This window comes from Abramis brama, assembly GCF_963993115.1.
Source record: "Abramis brama genome assembly, chromosome: 5".
Classification (NCBI taxonomy): domain Eukaryota; kingdom Metazoa; phylum Chordata; class Actinopteri; order Cypriniformes; family Leuciscidae; genus Abramis; species Abramis brama.
The window spans coordinates 12,271,625-12,295,393 of record NC_139967.1 but is presented as its reverse complement, the minus strand read 5'-3'; positions in this window follow the sequence as shown (position 1 = coordinate 12,295,393).

The window sequence follows — 23,769 nt, the reverse complement described above, 5'->3', positions numbered from 1 at the left end:
TGGACACGGCAACCTTTTCACAAATATATGACTTGACTTCAAAGACAGACGCAGGTAATCGCACGCGCTGCTGGAGTGTGCCTTCACCCCTAGGGGGCATGACAGGCCTTGAACCTGGTATACCAAGACAATAGCGTCCACTATCCAGTGAGACAACCTCTGCTTGGAGAGAGCCTTTCCCTTCTGCTGCCCTCCGTAACAGACAAAGAGCTGGTCTGAGGTCCTGAAACACTGTGTTCTGCCTACGTAAGCGCGAAGAGCGCGTACTGTACAGAGCAGTGCCAAGGCTGGGTCTGCCTCCTCCAGGGGCAGTGCTTGCAGGTTCACCACCTGATCCCTAAAAGGAGTGGTGGGAACCTTGGGCACATATCTAGGCCGGGGTCTCAAGATCACATGAGGGCGAGGTCCCCTACCTTCTTGATGGCGGTCAAAGCAACCATGAGCGCCACCTTTATAGAAAGGTACTTAAGCTCTACTGATTTACAATGGCTCGAAGGGAGCTCTCTGCAGCGCAGATAGTACCACTGCGAGGCCCCAAGAGGGCATGGGTAGGAACCTGACGACCAGGTTATGTTGTCCTACCATTTTTGACTCCACAAGGTTGTGGTGTGCAGATATCTCAGCCACATAAACCTTAAGGGTGGAAGGAGACAGCCTTCGTTCCAGCCCTTCTTGGAGGAATGAGAGCACAGACCCGATCGGGCATTTTCTGGGATCTTCTCGGCGAGAAGAACACCATGTGACGAAGAGGTTCCACATCAGAGCGTAGGCGTGTCTCGTGGACAAGGGTCTAGCTGAAGTGATGGTAGCCACCACCTGAGGTGGTAGGGTACTCAAACCTTCTGTGTCCCGTCCAGAACCCACACATGCAGGTTCCACAGATTGGTACAGATCTACCTGTGCATTGCCGAACTGTTCCCAAATCAGCTGAACCGTCTGGGGATGGAGTCTCCATTCCCCGGGACATGAGCGTTGTCGTGAGAGCTCGTCAGCTACACGATTGAGCTCGCCCGGAATGTAAATGGCACGAAGCGACCTCAGACACTTGTGACTCCATAACAAGAGATGGCGACATATGGCGGGAGCGTAGACCACCCTGACGATTGATGTACGCTACTGTTGCCGTGTTGTCTGAACGGACTAGTACGTGCTTGCCCTTTAGCAACGTCCGAAAACGGTGCAGAGCTAAGCGTACTGCCAGCTGGCGTACTGCCAGCAACTCCAGCAATTGATATGCCAAAGGCGCTGGGGTCCTGTCCAGGAGCCCACAGCAGAATGTCCATTGCACATGGCACCCCAACCCGTGGCTAAGGCATCTGTTGATACAACAACATGCCTGGGCACTCGTTCTAATGGCACTCCTGTGCTCTGTTGCCATGTCCATCCCGGGACTCGATCGCGAAGCCAGTGCTGAAGCGGGTCTCATATGAAGCAGTCCGAGCGGCGTGAGTCGATTTCCATACCGAGAAAAGAGATCCTCTGCACGGGAGAGAGTTTGCTCTTTTCCCAGTTGACCCGAAGGCCCAGACGGGCGAGGTGCCGGAGCACCAGGTCCCTGTGCTCGCAAACGCGTAACTTAGTTACTTTTGATATGACACTAAGTCTCAGCTTCAGCTCAGCAAAGTCTCGACTCAGTAAAGTCGGTCTTTGATGTGGTGCGAGAGAAAATCCGCAGAAAGACGTCAATAAAACAGCTCGTAACAATGTCGCGTAACTCAGAAAAGCCATTTGTTTAACATTAACTTGATAGCAGTGGTGGAAAGAGTACTGAAAAAACATACTCAAGTAAAAGTACCATTACATTCCAAAAAATGTAGTGCGAGTAGAGTAAAAAGTACTTGTCCAAAAAACTACTTGAGTAAGAGTAAAAAAGTAGCTTATTTAAAAGTACTCATGAGTAGTGAGTACTGAGCTGCGGATTCTACCCCCTTATAATAAACACTGTGCACTACAATTTATATATTAAAAAAATTGCACATACTGTAATTCACATTATATTTTGTTCTTTGTCAGAAAGATCGAATAATATCTATCATCCATCTTTTTAAAATGCATCAAATTAGTACACTCATCACCATTTAAATCATATTATTAAAGGTCCCGTATTATGCCCCTTTTCACAAGATGTAAAATAAGTCTCTGATGTCCCCAGAGTGTGTATGTGAAGTTTCAGCTCAAAATACCCAACAGATCATTTTTTACAGCATGTTTAAATTGAAATTTTTTGGGAGCTCAGAAAAACGCGCTGTTTTAGTGTGTGCCCTTTAAATGCCAATAAGCTGCTGCTGCACGGCCCAGGGGGCGGACTAAAACTATTCTTGAATACAGAACACCAGAGACTCTGCAGCTACCCCCCAAAGAGCTTGGAGAGCTATGCCAGGATTTCCAGCTAGAAGAGTTAACCCCCTCTCAGGTCTAGGCTGTAGAGAAGGGAACTCAAAGCCAGGGTGCATCCAGGATCTGGTTTCAACAAAGAGCTGGATGCATAACTGTCTCTAAGCTGAACAAGTTCTTAAAACTAACCCTCTGAATCCATCCAAGAGATTGATTGAGATTTATTAAAGCCATATGCTACCCAGAGGCACACAAGTTCACCACAGTTGCAACAAGGTATTTTGGGATTGAATTAGGATAAAACGGAGGTGAGATTTTGGGTAAGACTACCACAAGGGTAAACATAAGGCATAGGCTTGTTAGGCAAGGGTTAGGCAGGGGTAGGGTTAAGTATAGGGGTTAGGATAATGGTACATATATAAACCACTGAATTGTAATAATGTTGCCTAAAATACTGACCCACTCCAAAGTTTCCTGATTCAACAATCAACACTAAACATTAAATTACCATTTCATTTTTGGCTGATTGTTTTTGTGTACTGTTTACAGGTACGGATGTAAACATGAGGCACAAGCCAGAGGAGAGTATGAGAGGCTGATGGGTCTGGAGCACGAGGGCTTCTCCTGTATGGAAAGTGGTCTCTGGCTGAATTCCAAGTGGCCATACATGGGAGCCTCGCCTGATGGGACTGCCACATGCAACTGTCATGGAACTGGGATTTGTGAGATAAAGGTAATATGGTGATTCATTAAAAACGTGCTAAAAAGATGTTTGACATGTTAAATCATAATTTCACTTAACTATTGTCACAGCCTGGCTCAACACTAAGTGACAATATCGGTAAACCACACAGTCTGCAAATAATATTAAATGTTTTAATTAGTGAAATAAGCAAAAATATAAAAAATTTTACATGTTGTTTTCACTGTGAATTTTAGTGCCCACACTGCAAGGAAGATGAAGGAAATCTACGCCTGTGTGCTGGAGACAAAGGGATGATTCTGCCTCATTAAAGATGGGGATGATGTTACACTGGACAGGAGCCATGCTTACTACTTCCAAGTCCAGGCACAGCTTCACATTGTGGATGCTGAGTATTGTGACTTTGTGGTGTGGAACTCTAATGAATTTTTTATTGAAAGAATTGTACCTGATATGGACTTTTGGGATGATGTGATTCCCAAAGCTGAGAATTTTTTCAGAAACTGTATCCTTCCAGAAGTGTTGGGACAGCAAGTTACAAAATAACATTTTGGCATGATATTTGACTAAAGGACAGTAGCCAACACAGCTCAGGTCCTTCATTCAGTGTTTTTGCCAATGAAAAACACTGATTAGCATGAATGTATATTTTTTGACAATCAGATGTTTATTGACAATTATTTTTAGCAATGAAAAGATTAAGATTAAAATATACAATGAAAGGTATTACTGGTGTATTATTTACAAGACCTAAAACAGTGTACACTTTGTAAAATGGATTAAAATGTCATTAAAATCTGAACTTTGAAGTTCTGAATTCAAACAAAGCTACTGCAGCTAATCTTGTATTTATTTCTACATGGGAATATTTGCAGGACTCCACAGTACTTTTAGATTGGATTGAACTCCTAGGTTACACAAATTCACTAAAAACACAATGTATTGTTATGCTGTTATTCTGTTAGTATACCAACATTTAATATATCATTTATCATTAACATCCAAAGTTTTCATTTAAACAGTTGTCAATTCATTTATATCATAGGAAAAAATGTCAAACGCTCAGCTGAGCATGTTTTGTTAGACAGAAAAAGTCATATCATTGCTAATGATCAGAAGTTTACTTCATAGTTTGTCAATTATTGCATTACTGCAATACTACTGCACTACTACTACTGGCTTTGTTCCTTTTTACACTGAAATGACAAATTAACCACAGGCATTACTTTTACCAACCATGACCCGTTTTTATGCCATGTTCTGGTAGTTTTTGTAATTTTTTACTCCAGTGGGACCACATACTCTGACAAATTTGACAAGGCACAGCAAATAACTCCAATCTTATCAATCAATGTCAGTGACTCGCCTGGTTTTGTTGCCATGTGTTCGATGGGCATGGCCCTACTTTGCTAAATCTAATATTTCCTTCTAACCAATCCAATAACCCTTTCCACATGAATACGCACATTAGATATTTTTCTAGTTTCTTCCACCTTGTATGCTGACAGCTGTCTTTTCCCCTTTGTGAATGCAGGTGTAAGGACCACCCATTGGCCCAATGATGGAGTCCAACGGCCTGGGCGAAGGAATAATGTGTGTATGTCTTTTCAGCGCTCCAGTGAAGTTTATATACTTTAGCTCTACGCTTAATCTGACTCCAATTTCAAATCAAATTTAGATCGTGTTTCTTATTAGAAAATAGTCATAAATATTGATTATTAATTAATTTAGATCTTTGATTATTCTGAGTATCCCATACTTTCAATTATTCATTAAGGGACCCGATGCCGCACAGAGTCACACGCCCCGGGTTTACGTGGATTTCACGGACACAGCCTCGCCAGTCTGATCTTGGTCAGAGGGTGCAGGGTTTGCTAATTCCTCTTAAGTCGGTTGCCTACTGCTCACTCATACAAAAAAGTGTTGTTTATTTAGCCACTTCCTTACAACTCGCCAAGTCAATGATAGACAGAAATCAAAAGGTCTTCAAATGACGTGCCTACTGCTCCGTTCATATGCGCCTTTAGTTTGACCTATCCGGGACACAGAGCTGCGGTAGCACCAGCCTCCTCAAAATCTACTAAAATAATGATTTCAGAAAACTTTAGAATAAATCAAGATGTAACATTTATTTGTCAGTGTAAAAATTACACAAGTAAATGATTAAAAGCCAATTCAGAAATAATAAATACATAACATCAGTTACTCAAAGATGACTCTAAAAGTAAGCAATGCATTCCTGACAGAGACACACAGTGGTGTGTGAGTGTTTTCCAACAGGAAAACACTGAAACAGCACTGTATGGGGGATGTCCTTGGTTAAAGGGTCCCAAAGACTGCTCTGTCACCTACCCTTAAATACCCAGACCAGAACAAAAGGGTTGTACCAATATTTTTGGGTCAATTCATGTACCCCAAGCACCTGGTTTCAGGAGATATCTTGAAGAGGCATCACCCAGAGAGGAGAACAGGATTCTCTTAAGTTCTCAATATTTCTCATTAAACCAGTGACTGCAATGAAATTGAGACCATTTTACCATTCGCACTGTAGATAGATAGATTCACAAGATACATCATATGTGATATATAGACATTCTTGGTGAACTTTTGGTGACTTGACTTTATGGCTTTATTGCAGGGTGAGTTTGGTCTTAGCAGGAAAATCAGTTCTTACACAGTTATAGTGAAGCACAGTAGAATCCTACACTATCCCCAATGTTAAACCCACGGTCTGCTAGAACAATATCTCCAGGTAAAAGGTTTTTTAGGAGGTCACTCTCTTCAGTGATCTGCTTATCACTAACTCTTCCTCCCCAGCCTGAAGATATGTAAGAGACATACCCTTGGGGACCAACACCGATCAGACAGTTCACAGTGTCGTGATGTTTATAGTTTGACCAGGTTTGTGCTCTAGCAAGCAAATTAGAAGGTCGTTCAATAAATACTTCAAAGCAGTCTATGATCATATCAACTCTACATCCAAATGCTTGCCTGAATGCCATTGGCATTGTGGCTTGAAGTACATGTCGCTCTGGCCACTCAGTTAAAAACTTCAATCTCTCATGAAGAATGCCAATTAACTTCTAATTCTAGAAACTGTGGAGCAAGAGACATTGAACCTGAAAGCCAAATCTTTCAGAGGAAGGTTTAGTCTCAACCTCAGCAAAACTAAAATGACCTGTTCAAATTTAGAAAGCTCACACAGTTGAAAAACCTGCATTAAAACTAAAAAGTTGGGGAGTCCAGTGTAAAACTTTGTCTTGTCTTCATTCTTCTGAAAAGACTCTTGGCTAAGCTGTGTGTCCAGTGCTTTATTCCTAAGATCACCCAGCTCTGTTGTGGTTTGCTTCAGAACATCTTCCATCCTCTCAATGTCATCCATGGTTAGGTCCGTCTGGCATCCTGCATCTGCATACAGTATATAGCAGTAGGGAGAGGGATTAGTTATTCACATTACTCTCCAAATTATTAATGACGTGAATTGTTTAGTTGCTTAGTTGTCCACATCCTTATAAAGCGCCAAAGTTATTTGCATTCATATTTTTATACAGTTGTTTAACCAGGGTAGTTTGTAGAGAATTTAGTAATCTATTGTGCATGTACTTTTTAAATAACCATAACTTGCTCAATTTTCTACCGGTTTGGTTTGTTATAAACGTCAGAGATGTAGTTATGGGGTCATGTCAATGTGTCATCAGAGGCATGATTTATAAAGGCCCTCAATAAGGCCTCCCTGGTACAATGGGTCTTTCTTGAGCAGGGTTAGGCCATCTTTCGCCTCACGAAGAGACTGGGTTTTTGTCTGCCCGACCCCGCCGTGCAGAACTAGCATATGGATTTCGGCCGTCAGAATAGGCTCCACTCACCTCGCTGAGCTACTGCTCGAGCATCGGGCTGTAGTCGGTTGGCTTACAAGTAAGCCCCACTCCCCTAGGCTGGGCGCAGATAAAATTCTGTCACCTCTAGAGCCACTGGTGGGCCCGTTAACCTGTTAAATCTCAGGGTTAGGTGGTAGTGTTCCCCTGTGAAGCCAGAGCATTGCCATGAGCTGACGCCCATGCGTACAGATGGTAGGCCCCTGACTCTGGGGCCTCCGTTGAGGCAGAGTGGTGTATGTTGTACTCCCCTTGCTTAAAGGGTGCTGTGTTTTTTGCTGAGTACACTGCCATGGGCAATGTGATTAGGGACCAGGATGCTGTAGGCACTGTGTAAACAGCTTATCTGCCAACGAAGGCTGCGCTGTTAGGTAGTGGGCCTCAGCAGGCCTCATTGACTGGGCAGCCCGCAAGAAGGTGCTGTAGGCCAGCTTACCTCAGGTGGTTGGCTGTAGTAATTCAGGCAGTAGACTCACTGATGGGTAGTAGGCCTTAAACAGGCCTCCTCGGAAGGGAGTCCTAACGTTGTGGGACATACATTATAGCTGCGACCAGGTAGCTAGCCTTACTACTGCCCCGATTATGATCAGCTGAATTGGATTGATCACTGTCAGGCGGTTGGCCTTATCAGGCCACCATGGCAATGGCAGTCATTTTCTTACCTAAATAAAACTTTCAGACGACCGGCTTTACAGGCCGCTCTGAGACTGAGCCCCAAGACTGGCAGGACTTAGCAGGCCACCCTGGGACTGACACCCGGAATCAGGGTTCATAGCTATAACCAGTTTTTAGCTAGCTATCAGGTAGTAGGCCTCTCCAGGCCTCCCTGAAGGCAGGTAGTAGGCCTCATCAGGCCTCTATGAAGGTGAAGTCCCAAGTATGGGCAGCTGCACAGCTAGCTTTACTGGCTGCCAGGTAGTAGGCCTCACTAGTCCTCCCTAAAGGTGTGTTCCCAAATACAAGCCTCCTTGTTAGTGGTCTTCCAGCGACGCTGGGTTCTGGCAGCTAGTGGCCGCTTGCTATCAGTTCAGCTGGCCTTAGCAGGCAGCTTCTGAAGGCGAGCTTGCGCCTTAGCATGACTAAATAGTCATTTTCTGCTACTGGTTCCCTCCCGGAACCACTTTTATCTAGCCTACAGCCTGGTTTGCCTACCAGGCAGACCAAATAGACCAAATAGTTTTGTTGAGGTCATTTTTAAAAGGGATACAATGAAATAAGTAAATTAATTTGGGCAGTATATTCATTTTCATTGTATTGAACCTGACAATTAATGACAATGACAAGTCCATCCACTGGTTAAGATCCATTTTAGTTTGGTTCAAAAGCTTCACATAATTTTCCTGGTTGACTGTATTAAAAGAGCCACCAATACTGATACCCAAATACTTAAAACCACTGGGAAACCATTTTAAGGATCCAGAAATAGTTCTAATATCATTGTCTAATTCACTGACTGGAAAGCCTTCACTTTTTGAGTAATTTAACTTCAGTGGCATACCGTGGGGTTTCAGCCAGGGCCTTCAGTAACAATAACGAATTCTGGACATTGTAATGTTATTTTTTCCGAACATTGTTATTGTACACATGTATTGTATCTTATTTAGCATTGTACTATATAGCAACCTTCTCCCCCCCCATGTTGAGGACATCAGGGTGGGCAAGCGTCGACACATCGCTGGCCCCCTGGGGCGTTCTGTCACTACGCATCAAAATTTGATTGGGTGATAACACGTCAGTCAAAGTTATGATCAAATGGAAAATGGCTGCTTAAACAGAAGGCTAGCTATACTACAAGTGCTGGTCCACAGAGCTGCGTTTAGATGACATATGGAAAATCCAGCTCAGCCTCACAAAAAATAACCATATTCTTTATGCAAATATAATCGTAAGGTACTGAAATTCGGGGCCCTTGGGGCCCTTCTGAAAAAAGAAGGCTTTTGGCTTTTTTGCCTTTTATTATTATAGAAGAGTATGTAGACAGAAATCAAAGTGGGGGAGAGAGGGGGACAGGATTAGCAAAACCCTATCAGTCAAGACCCGAACTCAGGTCCCGGAAGCGCAATGGGACTACATGTTTGTGCACTGCGCACCAGACTGTTGGCACCAACTAATTGGTGCCAGTTTTTTAATTATTAGAACCTCATTGTGTAAGGATCATGGGGGAAACAGAATCCGACGGCAAACAATCCAGCTGTCGGAATCCGTTCCCCCACCCCCATGATGAGAGATGTTGATGTAGTGGCTTAAAAGATGTTGATTCTATTCTGTGTGTGGATGGAGCTTAACCAGCATCAGTTAAAAGATAATTTTTTGGGCGTTTTTGAATTTTATTATTACAGTCAACTAGTTAGACAGGAAGCAAAGTGTCAGAGAGAGAGGATGACGGAATCAGCAAAAGGCTATGAGTAGGGACTCTAAATCAGGTCCCCGGAGTGCATTGGGACTATATGTCGGTGCGCTGCCCACCATGCTATCAGCACAAGATAATTAAAATCCGTTTTTTAAATATTAGAACCTCACTGTGTAAGAATCATGGGGGGAACAGAATCCAAAGGCAAACTATCCAGCTGTCGGAATCTGTTCCCCCACCCCCATGATGAGAGATGTTGATGTAGTGGCTTAAAATATGCTGATTCTATTCTGTGTGTGGATGGAGCTTAACCAGCATCAGTTAAAATATATTTTTTTGGGGCGTTTTTGAATTTTATTATTACAGTCAACTAGTTAGACAGGAAGTAAAGTTTGAGAGGGAGGGGGAGGGGGAGGGGGAGGGGGAGGGGGAGGGGGAGGGGGGGGGGGGAGGATCAGCAAAAGCCTATCCTTCAGGACTCTAACACAGGTCGCCAAAACGCAATGGGACTATATCAGTGTGCTGCCCACCGGGGTCTTGAAACCAACTAAAAAACAGCATTTTTTAAAAAATATTAGAACCTCATTGTGTAAGAATCATGGGGTGAACATAATACGATGGCAAACAATCCAGCTGTCGGAATCCATTCCACCACCCCCATGATGAGAGATGTTGATGTAGTGGCTTAAAAGATGCTGATTCTACTCTGTGTGTGAATGGAGCTTAACCAGCATCAGTTTAAAGATAATTTTTTTGGGCGTTTTTACCTTTTATTACTAGAGTCGAGTATTTAGACAGGAATAAAATACTCAAATAAAATACTTTTAAGTTTTAGAGTGTGAGAGTGAGAGGGGGACGCGATAAGCAAAAGCGTATCAGTCGGGACTCAAACTCAGGCCGCAAAACGCAATGGGACTATATATCTGTGCGCTGCCCACCTAGCCTGACAAGCCAGACCCACATCAAGATGTTCGGTCTGGGAACACACCATTGGCAGGGCTCAATCTGAGGGGCGGGATAAAAGGTTGTCTTTCAAATTCTCTCTGCACGCAATAGGATAGCACTACAACCAACTAGAGTGTTTTCCCACCAGCGGAGCTAGTTGATAGATTAAACTTTTGCCGTATCCGGTCAGCAAAACTCCGAACACATCTTCCTTTTTTAAGAATGACTTCAGTGCCGTTCTTTTCTCAAAGAAAAGCTTAACTCCAAGTCTTCCACAGTCACGGCCAAAGCCGATTCGAAAGACTGCTGAGCGGCAGCTCTTCTTTGTTTTTAAGTAGCAGGGAATTCACGTGGAACCGTCACAACTCTGCCGTCATTATGTCAAGTCTGCCGTCATTATGTCAAGTCTGCCCACCGACTCTATACACGATGTGATTGGCCTGACTAGAGTTTGTTTTTTTTCAGCTCACAAGCCAACGGAGAGTTGGTTGACGACACTGGCTGCAAAATAAAATTTGCTGCCACTAGAGTGCGTCTAGATTTCTAGGCTACTGCCCACCAGGCTATTGGCACCAACTAAAAATCGTGAATTCTTTTAAATATTAGAACATTGTAAGAATCATGGAGGGAACAGAATCCGACAGTGTTAGATTTCAGGTTCCATGTGCTTAATTCCAGCAATTAATGTCCTTCTAGTAATTAGAATTTGAATGAACAATGAACTCAGCACTGAGGGAGAAGAGTATCTCTCAAGTTTATTAGCATCTATGTCTCAGAAGATATAGCAAGAATATGAGGGGAGTATCACAGAGTTAACTAATAAGATAATGTATACCTTACATCATATAGGAATACAATACATTGAATAACAAGTCCATATATGGTCAGGTTCTGGCTAGATCACCATATCCGTTTGGATCCGTTTGGATCCAGAAGGACCCTGTGGTGGATTTTTAATAGATAAAATAGTAAACTGTATATTAAACTAACCATGTTTCTAACATCTAACCTTACTTCTGTTTTTAGGCCTAACAAAACTAACCCTTTGAAACACAATGTACTAAAACGTTCTGTCCTGTGTTTTTGGATGTTGTATTTTTACCATACCCCTTTGACTTTGGTTGTGTGAGTGTAAAAATAACAAATATGGAAATTGAAACTATACAGATGACTAAATTTGAACCTTGTGATTAACAATGAAGTAATCATTAAAACAAAGTTTGCTTTACCTAATAACAGAAGGGTTTGTCTATGAAGAACCAATCAAATTCATATAATTTTGCCATACCTCCCTATTCTATAAAAACTGTTGTATTCGTGTTAGCTGGTGGGATTCTCAATGGAATTTGTCTGAGATCCTTTGGCCTTGCTTCTTCTTGGGAGAGATTCTCTGAGAACTACTCGAGAGATCCTCCGGCCGTGATTAAAGCATTTAAAGGACATTTGCTGAGGTCTGTTTGTCGATTATTCCTGCGCAGGAAGTAGGCTAGTTAGGGGAACAGATATTAGCACCCAGCCGACGTCGATGTGTAGACATGCTAGGGTATAGGATTAGACTCAGCCAACGTCGATGTGTAGACGCGCTAGAGTATAGGATTAGCACCCAGCCGACGTTGATGTGTAGATGCGCTATGCTCAGCCGACGTCGATGTGTCACTAGAGTATAAATATTATAGGCCCAGGTAGATGAGATAGGTCAGATGAGACTTAGGTCAGACTTAGGTCAGATGAGATAGGACTTAGGTTTAGTGAAAAATCTACCACAACCCTTATACTGCTTTAGAATAGGGAGAATAGGAGACCCTTTCTCCATTCGAACACAGAGGTCCACATAATGAAGAACAGATGTTGCCAGTACCTTCCTACAGAACAAAGAAATCCTTCTCTATCATGTACTGCATGCTAAGACTATCCAGCTGTCAGAATCCGGTCCCCCACCCACATGATGAGAGATGTTGATGTGATGTCATAAAAGATGCTTGTTCTATTCTGTGTGTGGATCGAGCTTAAAGCCCATGTTGCAGGTTTTTTTTTTTTTCAAAATTAATATAACCTTGTATGAAAATACCATATGAAAAGTAAATGCAGGATTAAAAATTGTTTTGCAAGACATAAGGGCACAAATTTAATAGAAAACGTGACAGTTTCCTTGACCGTGTTGAAAAACCACTTTTTTTCACCATCGCGTCATATGACGTCACATGAGGTAGTCGTTTACTCTGCGTTCGCTCAGTGCGGAGTAGGTTGGTATTCAGTTGGAGCGGTCATGATTCAGTGTGTTTTCGGTGCTTATTGTATTTCAATTAATCATCGTCGTGGTAAATGATTGTGAATTATGGCCTGTCAGGACATCGAGTCCACAGGTTTCCGAATAAGAAAAAGGACGGTGCGATCTTCCGTGCCTGTGTGCGTTTTGTGCCGGGTAAGAGACGGGACTTCACTTCTGCTTCTGCTTTGAAAAACGCGGTAGTGTGTAGCGTTCACTATAGACCGAATGATTATAATCCCGGTGATATGTGCACACTGTCCCGGCTCCTTCATCGGGTCGCCCGGTGACGGTCCCCCGTCAGCATGTGGTTCGGCCGCCAGTGGGAAACATGACGCTCACGGATCCGTCAGAGATCACTTATTGTACATCTGTTTTACAAAATGTGCCTTGTCTTAATTTAATTCATTAACATATCCTACATAAACTTGTAATGTAATGCATTTATGTGTTTGTTATTAGTCTGCAGCCGACACTTATTATGATTATTATTATAAATATAATATATTATGTTCTATAATTCATTTTCAATCTGTACAAACCGACTTTAATGTTTGTGTTGGCTGTTTCTACATATAAAGTTTTTATACAGTAAGACAGTTGTGATTGTGATTTTTTTTTTATTCATCGTCACCAAATGGGTCAATTCAAAGCCTTTATAAAGTCCCCCTTCCTCTGGAAACTGTCTCCTAATGGTTGACACACACAACACATGCAGGTAAGGGTCTAAGTAGTAGCTTTGCTATTGACTTATACATGATGATAATCTGTACAGTATTGTGATCTGAGCATAGTGTTGTACATATCGTCGGCTAACGTGAATACATCTATAAGCTAACACTGTTCTCTCGCCCTGTTCTCCTCACACCACAACTCACCGTTGTTCTGTCTAACCAAGGCCGCATTAATGCACGGGCTTACCTGGGCTGAAGCCCAGGGGCCTCCCAAGTTCAGGGGCCTCCCATGTTCAGGTTCATGATGAGCTGAAAAGGTCATATTGTTTTAACTTGTCAGATTTTGTCGCTAGTCGCTTGTGGGCGTTGGTAGTGCTGTCGCTCTAATGTTATTGTTATGGTGCGTTCACACCAAACGCGAATAGAGCATCTGGCGCGAGTGATTTCAATGTTAAGTCAATGCAAAGACGCGTTTATGCGCGTCTAGAGGTCCCGCGGCGCGAATGAGGCGTTTAGACTGCTCGTCTGGCCACATCTATTCAAAACACCATTACAAGTGATATTATACAACTATATCATTTTAATTTGACTAGGAATTAGGCTCAAAAGAAACAGTATGCTGTTGGGAGTGTTTTTATATTACCACACAGCAGTGTTCAGTGGATCAATCTACAAATTAAACTCACTCATACTGTCATAAATTATTAAAACGTCATCCGAATTTGATAAATAATCAATTTTCTTGTCCCTAATAGTCAACATAATGCAGGGGAAACTGTAAAATGAACTGCAGCAGTGCTAAACTTGCATCATAAAACTACAACACTCGAACTATAAATGTATGAATTAAACTCACTGAGACTGTCGAAAGTTTATTTTCCATGCATCATTTTATTATATCCATGTTTGTGGTTAGTTACAGTCAAATCATATAAAACAGTGAAATCGCCCTTGAACTCTTCTGTCTTGCCTGCACTGCACTCGAGACGGTGACGGGAGCTGAGCTCCATTGAAAGGCTTCTTTCCTATTGGTTGTCGCTCGCGAAAATCGCTTCTCATTTGCATAAAGTTGAAATTTAGTTGCAGTGTGTAAAGTTTCTTGTGTTTGTGTGCTCAGTGATATGTTAATAACAATATTAAAATTAAAAACAATATAAAAAAACTCACTGTTGTAGGTCTCGAAAGAAACTAATGCATTTTGTGATGTAGATGACCTAGATAGGCTATTACACTTTTTTAAAATGAGACTCTGTAAATCGAGGGGATGGGGGGCCTACAAAACCTCTCAGCCCCTGGGCCTAACATTAGGTTAAGGCGGCTCTGTGTCTAACCCTGGCCTGTCCTGCTCACTTGGCTTCATATCAGGCTCATAATTATTAGTGGTGTCAACAATAATCGATTCGGCGATGCATCGCAATGCGGGGCATGCACGATTCAGCATCGATGCGGCAAAGTGCCATAATCGATTATGTCACTGTTTTAGGGGTGTAACGGTACGCGTAGCCTATTCGTATTAAACCGTTCGGTAGCCTACAAGGCACGCATTTTCAAACCGAACGGTTATTTCAAATGTAAGCGCGTCGCGAGCGCGCTCATAGACGCTGGTGCGACCACAACATCAAATTATGGCAAACGCAATGTAAGCGGAACGAAACTGAGCTACTCGTGACGGACTGTTTATCAGTTTTGACCAAAGCAGCGCGAGCCGATCTTATACTACACAGCGCTAATAAGAGATCCAGTAAAGAAAGCATTTGAACTCGCCACTAAAGTAATAACATCGCTGCGAGATCTAGTGAGAAACATTCACATTTCTCCGTTATTAACGGATCAAACAGCGCTGACGTGGAAACCAGGAAGAAACATTGTGACATGAATGAACTATCCGGTGTCCACAGATATGCAATATTCACCATGGATTTACTGTAGTAACAGTAACTGCAACTTTGGAAGTTTGGCAGGAATAGTAGGCTATAATGCTTTCAAGTAACATTATGTCGGATTTATTTCGACATTATGAATAACATTGCTGCCCTCAAATGTTAATCTGAACTAAAATAAACATTTGTTTATAAGCACAAAATATTACATTTAATTTTTTCCAAGGAGCTGTTTTGTTTTATATGCTCCTAAGAAGAGTCAATTATAGCTCCATCATTGCTCAAAGAAAAAAAAAGTCATACTTTATGATGTTAGTTTTAATAAAAAAAGAATAAAAGAAAAAAAATCAAGGAAATTTCTCTGGCATTTCTTTCTTTTTGCTGTATCGAAAACGTACCGAACCATGACACAAGTGTATCCTATTGAACCGAACCGTGAATTTTGTGAACCGTTACATCCTACACTGTTTATTTTCTGGCCTTGAGTTGGACAATAAAGTTGAAATTTAATTTCAAATGGTTCTCAAGCAGAGAGAAGAGAAACATTTCTCATTAAAAGCACTGAAAGCAGTGATTTATGTTTTCTTTTTCAGGTTTGAAAATGCCATATCCAATACCCTGTACCATTCAATTTTATTTTATTTAATGACATTTATGTCAAAGATACAGGAGAGTGATAATACACACATAGCAGCCAATAAAATCTGTTGTTCAATATCTGACTGCTTGTATTGCCTCATGACTGATGAAAAATTTGCCTTGTTGTGTGCAGTAGAATTCTGATGCATCGCAATGCATCGTAGAATCGAATTGAATCGAATCGTTACCTGGTGAATCGTAATCGAATCGAATTGTGAGGGCAGTGCCAATGCACATCCCTAATAATTATATGATATCATCATATATATCAATTACATATCAATATCATACGAGTAAACATTTAGGCTACAATTCCCCCAGCTTTCCGAGCTGTCATTGCGATCCATTGCTTTCCTATTGTTTACTTTGACCGCTCTCCCTCATGTTACGTCACTTCAGGTTCGGCGGTTTTCAAATGCGGAAGTAAAAATTTCTCACAAAACCGACTCCAGAAGCCTAAATAGCGTTTTATAAGTATATGTTTATATTTAAATCTAGTTCCTACATTATTTTACATTGGCTTACTGGGTACTCTAACCTGCAACATGGGCTTTAACCAGCATCCGTTTAAAGATTTATTTTTTGGGCGTTTTTGCCTTTTATTATGATTGGACAGTACGTATATACAATATATAGGGTATGATTTTTACCCTAAAATTCAACATATTGAGTCAAAATGATAACTGCAAATACACATTTTGCTGTCTGGAGTACAGTTGTTTCTGAGAATTGCAGCGATCCATTTGCTTCTCTTTTCCGTAGCTTTCCGTAGATATCTTGTCAAATCTATTTGTAGAGTCATTCTGAAAGCTCTTTCCTGTTTAGATCTGTTGTGTGTGTTTTCTGCGGCATTAACCCTGAAAACCAATACTGCGACACAGACTTTTTGCCAATCAGTGGGCGTAACTGCAGTACTCAGGCCGCCTGCGACGTCTCATGCATTCCCTCTATATGGAGAAGACATAATTGGCAAACGTATGAGGATTATTATTATTAATATGGGGGTAATTAGACAAATACACACTGCTGTGATTGTTCTGTCATTTCTTAATTGCTTGCTCAGTTGGTAAATAATTTCTTAATAAAAGGAACTTTTTCACTCTACTAAAGCATAAAAATACCATAATATGTTTGCATATATTGAGGAAACATGCTAAGTTCACATACTTGTTTCTCTGTAAAACACATCTACAGCCAGTTATTTTACTTTGAAGTGTACGTTTCCAGGCTGGAATGTTTGTTATTGTTTTGGTGTGTGATACTGCACACTGCTAGCCTGGCAAGCCAGACCTACATCAAGAACTCTCCATAGACATGGCCAGGGCCGGCGCTCCGCACACGCACATCACGCACTGCGCGTAGGGCACCAGGTGCTTGGGGGGGCACCAAAAAATCTGGGTCGTGAAAAATCATCACAATAGGCTACTAGTATAAATAACAAATAAAATATGTCTAAAGCATGTTAATATTGGGTTTAAGTGGTCGTTCAATGAGGCCTATTATATGTTGATACGACAAAATAAAGCGTGTATTTAAGTGGTCCAGGGGTAGAATTTTTGCCAAGCGTGTCAGAGGTTCTGAGTTCAAATCCGCACTCATATAGTTTTTTTTTTTTTTTTCTCATCAAAACCGATTATGTTTTTCAGTGGTTGTATATCAGGCAGGGACACTTTTTTGTGCTTTTTGTTTTCTAATTGTACCGGAACGAATAGAGAGTCTCTCCACAATGGATTGAAGCGCGCGTCTGAGTGAAGGCTGTGCGCGAGCCAGAAACAAACATAGTATCCGCGCCACTGATCGCAGCGGCAACGAGCACTTTGATCAGTTGATTTAAAAAAACAACACATTTCAGCGCTAGATCGCCTCTTATTTAAAAAACGAATGAAATGAATGCTCTGCTGGTTAACTGGAGATGTTTTGTTTGTTTGTATTGGTACATTCGTGCCGCGAGATGTTTCAAAAGTGGTGGGGACAATATCGACCTTAGAAAATAGTGGTGGGGACATGTCCTACCCGGAAATTACGCCTATGCGTGTATGCATGTCCAGGGGCGTCGCTAGTAGTGCAAAAGGTCCGGGGCTTTAGCCCTGCATGTTGAGTCTTTTTTTAAAAAAAAAAAAACTTTGAAACTGAGATTGTGGGGTTTTTTTTTTCTTCTAATTGCAGTGTTTGTATATTTTCATATTCACAGAGTTGTCAAATTATGTACAGAATTATTATATTGTGCCTCATCAGACCTTTGCACTTTTAACTTTCTGTGTTTACATTGTTCAGTTCCAAATCTGTGTTTTTAGTAATTGTGGTGGTATTTGGTATTTATAATTTTAACCTTTATATTATTTATTTCTTTTCATGTTTGGTGCCATTGTTAATGTAAAATTATTTATTTGCAGCAGTTATTTTGGAAGTAAAGAGAACCTAACTAAGAAATTCTGAATGGTTGTTATTCCTTTGGTGGGTGGGTGGGGGGGGGGGTGGGGGGTGGGGGGGCACCGCCAAGCATTTGTGCTTAGGGCACCCAAATGGCTAGCGCCGGCCCTGCTCAATCCGAGGGGCGGGATAAACGGCTGTCTTTCAAATTCCCTCTGCACGCAATAGGACAGCGCTTCAACCAACCAGAGCATTTTCCTAACAGCGGAGCTAACGTTAGTTGATAGATTCAACTTTTGAATCTGGCCGGCAAAACTACGAACACATCTTCCTTTTTTAAGAATGACTTAAGTGCCGTTCTTTGCTCTTTTCTCAAAGAAAAACGTAACTCCAAGTCCTCCAGAGTCGCGGCCAAAACCGATTCGAAAGACTGTTCTCCAGCAGCAGCCATTCTTTGTTTTCAAGTAGCAGGGAACCGTCGCAACTCTGTCATCATTATGTTAAGCCCGCCCCGCCTACTCTATACACGACGTGATTGGCCTGACCCAATTTAGGTTTTTGCAGCTCGAAAGTCAATGGAGAGTTGCTAGACTACCCTGGCTGCAAAATACATTTTGTTGCCGCTAGGGTGCGTCTAGATTTCTAGGCTAGCACACTGCCAATTTTTATTGTCCATTTTGCGTGTGCTCAAACTGGCAACCCGTGTGAGCGCCGTTCAGTCTGAGGAGAAGGAGGCGGGAGAAAGGATGATCTCCAAAATTTTTAATTAGACTGCAGTACCTATTTCGACCACTAGTTGTCATTCTTACATACTGCACCTTTATATCTTTATAATTTCTTTATCAAACCCTAAAGTGGTGTTATTTTCATATTATCGGGAAACATTCCCAATCTTTTCCCCCAAATGTATTTATATTCTACAAGCTTTCCATAACAAGTTAAATGTTTACATACTAATGACATTTATTTAGCGGCTCATATAATTGACAATGTAGTAATTTACATATTTACTGTAAATATCAAAGATAAAAGTAAATCATGAGAGTAGTTTCATTTTGAATAAAAGCAACTGATTCTGTGTTGAAGTTTTATTCACAAATAAGAAGTCATGACATGACATATGAGCAAAAGCATTTATTTAAACACACACATTAACACACTTTACACAGGGTCTTGGGATCCCAGACAAATGAAAGTTTGGTCTGCTTATGCAATCCCAGTGATACCGGCCTTTGATCAAATATAATAAAATGACATTTACAAGAAATTATTAAAAATGTTATTATTAAAATTTGTTCAAAACAAAGTGAAAAATAAAAGTGCCTGCTTTGTCTGGTGTACAGGGAAATTTATTGGCACAATTAATCTTCTTTGGAAAAGAATCAAGGTTGTATTAGCAAACATGTTAACATGTTTTCATGCATTTGTGCAATTTAAAAACATATATAACTAACACAAGAAATTATACCCAGATTAATAGTGCTTCTGCAAACTAGGAAAGTTTACTGCTGCCTTCACCATAGGAGATTATATTTAATATTATTATGCTACCATACATTTCATAGGAAAAATTGGCTACTGAAATGCTATTGGATCGTTTAGCAATCCTAACACCACCTCTGGCAAATCATTGGCTGTAATCATATCAAACGTAGCTAACACATGACACGACATAACACATAAGGCCCTATCATACACCCAGCGCAATTCGGCACCAGGCGCGACGCAAGTGTTTTTTGCTAGTTTCAGCCTGACACAGTTATCATTTTTACAGTATGTCCTGTGCCACGTTGCGTAAATAACAAATGCATTTGCACCCATTGGCGTGCTGGTCCTTTGCTATTTTGTGGCAACTGAAATACACTGTGCCTTTGACCAACAAAAACCTGGTCTAAAGTCAATGGCGCTATATTTTTTCTGTTATTTAAAGAGCGCATTAGTAATGTGCGCCTATAGGCGGGTCCACAACGTGCGTACACTGCTTATTACACACAGAGAGATGCCCAGCAGCACACAAACTAGCCCAATATTAAGAATAAAGGATTACAATGTAAAAAATGCGCACTTTAACCTCACGCATGAGCAGATCCGTTTCCTCTCTGGAGACGCGCGTGTTCAGCCTTCAGCTTGCAAATTCCGCCATGTAAATAGCGAGCACAACTGGCTTTTAAAGGGCATGGGAAATTACACTCTGATTGTTTTTTTACACGTACGCCCAAAACACACCCATTAGCCTACTAAGAGAATAGGTACAACCCTTTTATGCTGCGTTCACACCAAACGCGAATAGTGCGTCAAATTCGCTACGCCTAGTTGGACGCTTGAACATTTTGAATCCATTCGCGCGTCTAAAGCAAATAGGCCGCGAGTAAAGCAAGCGTTTGAAGCTAAATTGACACGCGTCCAAGGCGAAATCGCTTCTTGTGAGAGGGGCAGGGCTAGGCAGTTGTCTGTTTGCAAGATGGCTGTTCACGAGTTCACACTAACATACAATTTGAGGGGGTAAAGTTTAATGAGTATTTGGCGTGCTGTCCGGGGGGAGGGCTCCGAGCTCGGAGTTCGGCCTGAACCCAGAGTACTCCCCCCATATGTAAGTGTTTAGGACTAGAAGCGTGGAGAAGGGGTGGTGGGGGGATGCTGGAAAACTGTCAATGGATTGAGGTGAGACTGCTGAGTGTATATATACCTCTTACCATTAATTGCTGAGTGCTCTCCCCTTGTGTTAATTATCTGAGCATGCTCCTCCCGAACTTTGTTAATAAAACATCATATGTTGATCGAGCATTCATCAAGAGAGTCACTGCTCGTATTTGCTCTGGAGAGCAGAACAACGGCGTAGGGGTCATCATCGCTGTACTTGTGGCCCTCCAGGAACTGAGTTTGACACCCCTTCTCTATAGGATCAATATCCCGTCTAAAGTATTGCAGCCACGGATCAAAAAATAATAAGCGTGAATCAAAAATTTAAAAACACATGTAAAAATATGAACTGTAAGAGGTTCAACCAGGCGCTCAGGTAAAGTTATAAAGTCTGTGATGGGTGCTCTTGGGGTAGGTAAAAAATCCAAAGAAACGAAAAACAGGTCCCAGGCACTCAGTCAAATTTTCAATGAGGAGAAGGATAAAGTTAAAAAGCCTTTATTTAGTATGGCTTAAGTCATTTAAAAAAAATACACGAGCCAACATGTTTCAACCAACAAGTGGTCTTCTTCAGGGCAGTTAAGTCCCACCCATAATCCGAGAAAATTCAATTAACCTAATAAGGCCTTAGGTTAATTGAATTTTCTCTGATTATGGGTGGGACTTAACTTATAATTTGGTGTCATTTTCATTCTCTGTGTTACTTTGCCCTGAAGAAGACCACTTGTTGGTCGAAACATGTTGGCTTGTGTCTTAAGCCATACTAAATAAAGGCTTTTTAATGTGCCTGGGACCTGTTTTTCGTTACATGTAAAAATATATTGCACAAACTGAAAAAAAATAATGCAAAATGATCAGAATAGCAAACAACGTGGTCACGGATCAAAATATAATAAGCGTGAATCAAGAAATAACAAGCATGAATAAAAACTTTAAACGCATTAAAAGTTGTTTTGCACAAAACTTAAACTTATGGTCATGCTTTCTTAAAAAGTATGTTTTCCTTGGTTTTATTACTTACTCTGTACTTTGTGCTCTCTTGCATTTTCTGCTCATATTTTACTCTTTTGAAAGCTTGTGCTGTTTTTCTCTACACTCTTCTTTCTATGTTCTGCGCTTGCTTTCCCAAATGTTGCAGTTCGAATTTCATGTAAATTAGGACAGTGCACCATTGGTCCACTAGTTCTAGACTGACAGCTCCTCCCTCTCTATCCTCCTCCTCTGATCATTTTGCATTATTTTTTTCAGTTTGTGCAATATATTTTTACATGTGTTTTTAAATTTTTGATTCACGCTTATTATTTTTTGATCCATGGCTGCAATATTTTAGACGGGATATTGATCCCATACCCCTCGCCCTCACCCATCTAATCTGTAATTTATTATTGTTTTGATGATAAATGGAGCCAGTCTCCAAAAGTAATTAACCTGTCCTGTGATTTTTTTTTTTCTCACACTGTCCAGACATGAACTATGAACACGAACTTCTTATACACTAAAGTATGTTGGTTGTCTTTACATTAGAATAATAATGTTTCATATAATCTAGATTTAGTTATGGAATATAGCATTCAATACAAAATGAATATGTGTCATATATTGAAATCAAGTTTTTATGTGATAAAAGATTTGCTTTGTTTTTACTTCACCACGTGACAGCAGCAAGCAGGCTCCTGATTGGTTAACGCAGCGCGAACAGACGCCAAAGTTCAGATTTTTCAACTCGGGGGTCAGACGCGAATTCGCGCCAAACGCGTGCACAAAAAGCACCAAATAAAATCACTCGCGCCAGATGCTCAGTTTTGCTTCACCGTGCCGCGCTAAAATTTGTGTCGCAGGACCTCTGGACGCGCGTAAACGCGTCTTTACATTAACTTAACACGGAAATCACTTGCACCAGACACTCTATTCGCTTTTGGTGTGAACTGTTGTAAAGTTTTCTTTCATCGACGCAAGACCAGGAGACAGTTGGGATCGCGTTCAACAGAAGTTATTCTTTATTGAGAACTCCGCTGTACGTTGCTGTAGTACTTCCAACATTATCTAATCTAAAGTAACTTTACATGGTATCTTTATAGGCATTCACTGGGCAGTCCTTGAAAGTCACCCTGCCTTAGAGATGACCACTGAATCTAATCATCTAAAAACAATAGAGGCAATTACCCCCAACTGAGATAATGGCACCCCCCAAATGGTATAAACAACACATGGTCACGAGAACTAAGACTAGATAACATTCACACACAGTTCAACGTTTAGTTTTCTTATGTGATGTTATGTAAGGGAGTAGGATCCGGCAGATCTAAAACATATTTGAAATAGATTCTTAAATTTGTAACCCTTCAGAACTCCAAAACTCCGCTCAGTGCCGCTGGCAACGCTATAACGTCTCCGCTTTGGGGTGTATCTGTTGCAAGTGTTTAATATAATTTTTTTTCAACACACGGACAGTAATCATCAGCGATGCACGCGTTTTTCGCTTGATATTTGCATAAAGTCGAGTTGCCTTTTGGGCAAGCTTTTATCAAAGCTTTCACCGGTCCGCTGTCAATCCCAAAATGCACTGCGCGAGCGTGAAGCTCGACTTCCATAGGATTAACTGAAAACGCTCCTCCGCTCCGCTCGTACTATGCCAGTGGACACGCACCATTAGAGTGGTGGCCGCGCCGACCATTTTTCCCATCGTTAAACTATAACAAAAGTGGATTCGGACATGCCCTAAGTGCACTTGTGCCATGCGCTTTAGACCATGCCCTTAGATCGTTAAAATAGGGACCATGTTAGAATTAGCGCAAGTTAGAATATAAGCGTAACTTCATTTAACACTGAAACATAGGCTAATTACCTTTTTGTAAGCCAAGGAGTGTGCGCTAATATTTTGAGTCACTTTAACACAAAACTGGAAACTCATGAATATTCATGTAAGCTCGACCCAGTGTCACCGAAAATCAGAAGGTAAGTTTACATGACAATGATGTACTATAAACGTAAAAATTTTTTATACTTTTTTCACGTACAGACAATGTTGTCAAAACGATCCCCGTTCACACGGTTCCGCAAAAACGACTAAAAACGCTGTGTTATTCATGCTAG